This window comes from Cervus elaphus, chromosome 26 (genome assembly GCF_910594005.1).
Source record: "Cervus elaphus chromosome 26, mCerEla1.1, whole genome shotgun sequence".
Classification (NCBI taxonomy): domain Eukaryota; kingdom Metazoa; phylum Chordata; class Mammalia; order Artiodactyla; family Cervidae; genus Cervus; species Cervus elaphus.
The window spans coordinates 37,671,053-37,679,053 of record NC_057840.1 but is presented as its reverse complement, the minus strand read 5'-3'; the positions used below and the strand labels follow the sequence as shown (position 1 = coordinate 37,679,053).

Here is an 8,001-nt window from a genome sequence, read left to right as displayed (position 1 = left end):
GAAAGTCCAAATTGCCTGACATACTGGTAACCAATTTTGGGGGTGGGGGGGTCAGGTTCTGACAGGTCTCTGGGATTAGGGGAGTCAAGTCTATGCTGAAGTAGAGAAGGAGAAGAGGACATAAAATCTAACTTTAGCTTTTCCATACCACAAGGCGTTTGTGCCAAGGTGGCTAATGTGTGTCAACATCAAGGCATCCCTCCTTCCTGGGAATCAAGAAGTCTCTCAAAGCTAGACGGGAAAGATGTTTTTCCCCCCATGTCAACCCAGCTTTGGAGATGCTCCATTAGTGACATGTATCCTTCCCCTCCTCCCAAAACAACGATGAAGTGTTCTTTGTGCTAACAACATAGCTTAAAAAAATTCTGAATTTTTATAAAACTTCATAAAAAATAGCATTTCCAGCTGTACAGTCATCAGAAGTACACAGTTAACAAAAATGCACAAACTTCACTTGGCATCTCCAGCACTTTCAGCTTTCTGAGCCTGGTCAGTTTTGGCAACTCCATCTTCTGCAGGGTTATTCTCATCCCTGCCAGCATCAGCTTTCCTCCTTCTCCCTTTGGGTCCCTTCTCTCCCTCCTTTGCAGGGGCCTTTGCAGGCTTGGGTTCTGGCTTTGGAGGAATAGGTTGAGCAGATGACCTTGCAGATCTTCTCTGTGGTCCAGCCTTCACCTTGGCTTTAATCTCCTGTAGCATCACTTTCAGCCTTTCTCTTGGGCATGATGGTGACAGTGGCGGGACGTAGGCGCTGCACCCAGGCACCCAGGGGCACGCGGGCACTGGTCGGTCCAGGGGTCCCTCTCACCTCTTCTTCTGTGCTGGCTCTTCAGGGGGCGCGGAATCTTCTCTATTGAGGTGCATGGGTTTAGTTGCTCCCCAGCAAGTGGGATCTTAGTTCCCAAACCAGGGATCAAACCTGGGTTCCCTGTATGGGAAGGTGGAATCTTCACCACTGGGCCACCAGGGAAGTCCGAGAAAAGAGAGTTTAGAAGCTAGAAGGATTCCCAAAGTTCCTTTAGACCTAAATCTTCAATGCATAAGCCCCCAAAAGCTGGCTTGCTCAAGGTTACAGGGTGGCTTATAGACTGCTTCAGGACTGGGGTGATCAGGTCAGTTGGGATCTCAAAGCATTTCCCTTCAAGATATGGATTCTCTAAGAATAAAACCAGCCTGAGCCAGCACCTCAGTAGAGATGAGGTTATTTAACCACGGGACATGGGCACACGGCGGGAGGAGGTGGCCTTGGAAGCAGAGGCGATGCAGGCGGCAAACCTGGCCTCCTGACCGTGTTGCCTGGGTCCTTGCAGATGAGGCCAGCATCGTGTTTCTCCTGTTCTTATCTCTTGCTCCACCTGGCCGGTATCCACAGGGGACATTATTTGGAGCAGGACAGAGGTGAGGCCTCTCTGGTGTTATGCGGGTCCTTCCGTTGTTTCTTTCCTGCCAGCACCAAGGATTTCCTAGGACCCAGGCATCACAAGCTCGACCAGCAAAGGGCTTTCTGTTGGCCCTTAAACTGAGGTTCCTTTAGCTTCTGGAATCAGCCCCCACCCCCACCCCATCCCAGCTCTTTCACTGGAACTAAACCCAGAAGAAGGGAAAGAACGTGAAAAATGAACAAATACAACCCCATTCCTTTGTAACTCAAAGCAAAACTTATATGGAACTCAAATGGAAAAAGAGATTTGATCTGGCAGGTTCTTTTTTTTTCCCCCCAGAGTGGCATGCATACTGTAAAACGATTACTGTAAAACAATTACTGTTGCTAGCATTTGTGAGCTGGTTGTGGGTTTAACAACCATTTTGCTGACTTTTTGGCAGCAAGTGTGAGTTTTCCTGTTCAATTAGACCTTTGGGAGTGCTCTTAAAATCCTATGGAATCATCTGATTCCCTCCAGGAAAACACTGATTGGTATTAATTTTCATCCTTTCCCTTTTGATGCTGAAGTAGACTGAAACACTTCCTGCTTTTCTAATATGTTCCTTTTCTTTCTACCTTTCCTCCATCCCCAGTGACTACAATATTTCCGAATACAAGGCCTGGTTGTGGAAAATTAAGGAATAGGGTCCTGTTACAGGCTCAAATGTACAGATCCTCAAAAAGGATCCCAAATGGAAGGCATAAACATGTCTTTAGTGAAAATCTGGGTGTGTTGAATAGCAGAGGCTGAATAATTTAAATATTCTGATAGGTTACAACTAGAAGAAAATTTCTTCTTTGGTGTGCAATTGTAGCTGTATAATGAAAGAGCAAACTTCTTTAATGAACTCAAAGTTCATTAAAGCTGCTTAATTATAGTCTGAGCACGTGGATTTATATTTCTATTTGATGTAAAATGACATTATAAAATATCTCTGTAAAAAAAAAAAAAAATCTCTGTTATGCCAAAGTCAAATTAGGAAAACATAAAACAGTAAGTAGACAACTGCTTTTATGTCCTTCCTGTTAACACTTTAGAGATTTTTGTGAAATTGTGACGTAGTGTGTTTATGATTCTCAAATCTGTGTTTTATTTCTCATGTTAAAAGTTTACTTGGTTTGCTATGGAGAACAATATGGAGGGTCCCTGAAAAATTAAAATAGAGTTACCAGTGGGATCCAGCAATCCCATTCCTGGGCATATATCCAGAAAAGACAAAAACATTAATAGGAAAGATATATGCACCTCAATGTTCTTAGCAGCTGTATTTATGATAGCCAAGACACGGAAACCATAGAAATGTCCCCTGAGAGATGAACGGACAAAGAAGATGTGGTATATATGTACATTAAATATTGCACAGCCATGAAAAAAGAATGAAATAATGCCATTTATAGCAAGATGGACAGACTTAGAGATTATCATACGAAATGAAGTAAATCAGACACAGAAAGAAACATACCACATGATATCACTAATATGTGGAATCTAAAAGAATGACACAAATTAACTTATTTATAGAACAGAAGAGATTCAGAGACACAGAAAACAAACTATGGTTATCCAAAGGGAAAGAGGGGTGGGGAGAGGCATAAATTAGGAATAGATTAATAGATATACACTACTATAAATAAAATGGATCTTAAAAAAAACAAAGAAAAAAAAGAAAAAGAAAACAAATAAATAAAATGGATCTACTATACATATACAGTATAGTACACACACTAGTAATATATACTACTATATATAAAACAACAAGGACCGACTGTATAGCACAGGGGATTATATTCAATATCTTGTAATAAGCTAAAATGGAAAAGAATCCAAAAAAGAATATACAGATACATATATATGTGTATACAATTGAATCACTTTGCTGTATATCTGAAACATTATAAATCAACTATACCTCAACTTAAAAAATATAAAGAAGTATTTTTTGCTTGGTTCATTTCATTATAGTTTTATTTTTAAGTTTTATTATGACAAACAAAAGTACTTTTTCACCCTAAGCTTTTATCTGTTATCATCAAGTTGGAATTTATGTTTCAAGCAGAAATCACTGGATCTGAAGCTCTTGGCACTGTATTTTCATGTGCAGAGATGATGAGTCTCACAAAGTTAAATGGAAACTGTAAGAGCAACCAGTACAAATGGCATTTGGTTCCTTCCTGGACTCTTGGCAGCTTGAGAGCTGGAAGGAAAAGTAGCATAAATTCATGGGGGAATGTGTAGGATTGATTGTTTCTTCTTGGCCTATAGCAAGCTCCCCTAATGGCTAATTTAACAGTTGTACATAAAGAACTTTTTTTCTGAGTATGACCTCATGTAACAATTCTTTCAAAATACAGCTCTAAGTCCTGGAAAAGAAGATTTAACAGTGTCAACCCTTCTCTTTTGTGCTACAAAAGTGTCACCAATTTCTGCAACTCTGATTTCAAAAGATGAGGTTTCTGAACATTTATCCAATCAAAATTGATCTCTGAGTTACAGATAGGGCTCAGTAAAAGAAAGCCAAATATCAACTTTCCTGCTGTAGGAGGAGTTAATGTAACTGATCAGAAGAATATGGATAAGTAGGGCAGCCCTTGTGAGAATTAAAAAGACAAAACAAAAAAAGTTGGAGGACTTTCCTGCTTGAAATATCTGATAAAAAACTCAGCATATTTAGGAGGGTAACTGCATGATTGTGGTGTGAAGTTCTGACCAAATGGAATTGACTGACAGACAAGATCATCAACAGCTTGGATAATTTACTTAACCAGTGACTTTGCAGTGAGGTCATGTTACAGATAAGAATGCTTAATGCAAACCAAGTAGAATACTTCCCAGGTAGCATTTTGAAGAATGGTTTGGGATCTCTCAAGATGTAAGATAACATAAGAGATATACATGAGACAATTGTATGTGCAGAGAATATTAAGTAATTTGGAATGTTCTGAAAAGAATAAAAAAAATCAATGTGATGGGAAAAAATGATAATCAAAAGAAGGATCATAAATTGTGAGAGAAAGTAGACTGGGGAAGCTCACTTTATTATATTTTTTTCTCTTATTCTGGAAAACATTGCTTTGGATTGGGGGAGGAGCCTGGGTCTTTACAGATTAATTTGCTTACAGGTTTGCTTATTTTGCTTCTCTTGTATTTATCAACTAAATTATGGTAATAACTACTAACACAAATTGTTTCATCTCTAGTTCTCAAAAATTAATAAAGTATGGACTGGCTCAAAAATGTTCATATCTTATTGATCCTTAGAACTCTTTGGGTCAAACAGGGTACTTTAGTCTGATTAAAGATTAGAGGAGAAACTCCTCCCTCTGAAAATCCCATGATATCTTTATTCTACAAAGGCTGCGAAGAACTGACTCATTGGAAAAGACCCTGATGCTGGGAAAGACTGAAGGTAGGAGGAGAAGGGGACGACAGAGTATGAGATGGTTGGATGGCGTCACTGACTCAATGTACATGAGTCTGAGCAAGCCCTGGGGGTTGGTGATGGACAGGGAAGCCTGGCATGCTGCAGTCCATGGGGTCACAAAGAGTCAGACATGACTGAGCGACTGAACTGAAGTGACAAAGGCTACTTGGCATTTGTTTCTGTGCCTAGTTTCGTGCTTTAATAATACAGAGTAAATATCTCATTGACTGAATAAATGACCTATGCGTGTAAGGAGACCCCAAGGCAGAAAAATAAAGGTGCTGAAAGGAGAAATCTAGGGAGCCTGGGCTTTAGTATCAGTTCTACAAATTCAGTTAAAAAGAGGATTTATTTAGCTCTTTGTTCTGTGTCAGGGATTGCGGTAAACATCAAGCTGCCGGTGAGAAATTCTACTTCTCAAGAATCTAGCCTGGCTGTTGTTTGGTAATGTGCCTGCAAGTGCAGTGTAATAGAGTGGTAAAAATTATAGCAAGCAGAGAAGAAAAATTGGCACGTTTATAAATGATCATTTTGTATCCACTTTAATTTCCAAAGTTATTAACCTAAGATTCTGCCTTTATTATCTGCCATTAGTGACTGGACATCTTCAAGTCTGCATTTCAGATAGGAAAGCAGGCCTCCCTCAAACTTTCACATGCTAACAACTGTAATTAAGGTAGAAGGCCTTATTTAAATAGTAATTAGCCTTCAGGACTTGAAGTGTAAACAGAATGCTAATTCATTTAGGTAGTTAATTGGTCTTCCGGGTTAGAGATCTTCACATGGCCTTCCTTTTCAGCAATGATGTATTTATCATCAACACACAGATAATAGGTTGACTCAGTGGGATAAAATTTTGCAAACTCTTGTTTGACTCTCAGAATTTTAGCTTTTAACACTCTGGTAGTGACGAATGCAAATGAGTTTGAAAACACTGTGAAAACATCAAGTAGAATGCTATGGTAAAATCATTTGACATCATTTGACGTTTTCTTCATAATTACAGGGACCATATGGCTCAGTTAATTCATGTTATTCCATCTTAAGTACTGGTAAATCCCCTTTCAGATTCAGGAATATCTTGGCTTGCAGATAAATTGTGTGGTCACGCTAATCATGACTGAAAGAAGTCACAAAATTCAGTGATTACTGTAAATAAAGCTGTAGATAAGATTGGTTACATTTTCCAATGAATTCAGTGACAAACATTGAGAGCTTCCCTATCTGTTGCCATAAAGAAAAGATGGTTAACAATTGATGTTATTAATTTTAAAAAGTCATTTTTTTTGAAAGACTACTCCATCTGGAATTTTGTCATTGCCTTTACCAAGTTTCCTGGTCTACCGGTAACTCTTGCTCAAACAACAACAACAAAAATCACTATATTTGATAACTTCATATCGGTGTTGTTATGGCTTCTCTGTCCTATAGGTAAGTTGCATGGAAGGTGGGTCTGATGTTTCACTTTTCCAAATATGTTTTTTCTTCTTGGGCACTCCAGCTCATCACACCATACAACAGAAGCATAGGCCTTCTGTTAGCCATCCTTCCAACACTGTGCATTCAAGCAGACCTGTATAAATAGTACATATCACCAATTCAACAGATAGTTCATGAATGCCGGGGCTGGCTGGCACTCAGGAGGCATCCACAGATACATATTAAGTGAACGGAGAAACGCCAGCCACACCTTTGACTCCTGCTAGATGCCAAGTGGTAGGAAGAGGGAGAGAAGAAAAGCTCTATATAATATCAGGTAAGTTCTGCCCCCCAGGAGTTACCAGTCTCCAAGGGGAAGACATAAATGAATAATGCAATTGAAGCTAAGAATCACTAAGTGCCAAAGAATCTCTGTGAGTGGGAGGTAGAGGCCACAGGGACTGGGGTGTGGTGGGGGGCGGTGCAGTCGGACTTGAGGGAGGAGAGGTAGATATTCGAATTTAGGATTTTCTCCCAATGCTGGGTTAACTCTGGCCTCAGACAGAGTTCCTGAAAGTAAAAGGGCCCTCTGTCAGTCGCTGAAACAGTGCACGGGCCTTTTTTTTTTTTTTAAGAGTTGGCTAACAACTTTCCCTTCACGATTGATGACTAATTCAAATAAGCGTTAGCTCCGTTTGCAAATCTAAGTATTACAATACAGCAATATAGAACGCTAAACGCTACCAGTTTTTTATGACTCATTTTAGTTTCGAAGTTGAAATATTGCAACAGCGTTAAAAGAGAAGTGAGTTACAGACATAGACTTGTGGTTGCCCAGGTGGGAAGAGGTGGAAGAGGAATAGGTTGGGAGTTTGGGATTAGTTGATGCAAACTATTACACATAGAATGGATAAGCAAGAGCCTACTGTATAGCACAGGGAACTATAGTCAACATCCTGGGATTAACCATAGTGGAAAAAAATATGAAAAAGAATGTACATACATGTATAACTGAATCACTTTTTGTACTGTAGAAATTGCGTGCGTGTGCGTGCTCAGTAATGTTCGACTCTTTGCAACCCCAAGGACTGTACCCAGCGAGGCTCCTCTGTCCTTGGAATTTTTCAGGCAAGAATACTGGAGTGGGTTGCCGTTTACTCCGCCAGGGAATCTTCCCCACCCAGGAATCGAACCACACTCTCCCGTGTCTCCTGTATTGGCAGGCACGTTTTTTACCACGGCACCACGCAGCAGAAATTAACACATGTTAGATCAACCATACATCAATAAATTTACAGAAGGGAAGTGAGTTGAATTACCACAATGTCATCTAAGATATAAATAAAATAATTTTCCCTAAAGAAATGTAAAAGGAGGAGATCTGGCTCGAAGAGCAATATTAACACAAAACACTTAAACACGCAGATCTCAACTTTAGTTTTTGACTTTATTATTTTTCACTGTATTGCTGGTCACAGCCAGACAAACTGAACTAGTACTAAATAGGACCCTGGCCTCCCCCAAGCCCAACGGGCTTTCCAGGATGCACGCGTATCTACAGTGCGCCCCCTGAAAAGGAAAGTCGGCGGGGACCACTCGGGGTGAACGAACGCAGGTTTCCAGGGCGAAAGTAACCGGAGTCGGCCGACCGGGGCGGCTCCGCCCCCTCCCACGAGTTTCGCCGGGTGTCCGGCCCCGCCCTCTCTTTTATTCCGCGCTTGCAGCCGGGAGCTGGAA

General features: G+C 40.5%; 1 pseudogene; it reads right to left on the bottom strand.

Moving 5' to 3' along the window:
* Window positions 1-450: 450 nt before the first annotated feature.
* On the bottom strand, window positions 451-724 carry LOC122684163 (annotated as a pseudogene).
* Window positions 725-8,001: the final 7,277 nt, after the last annotated feature.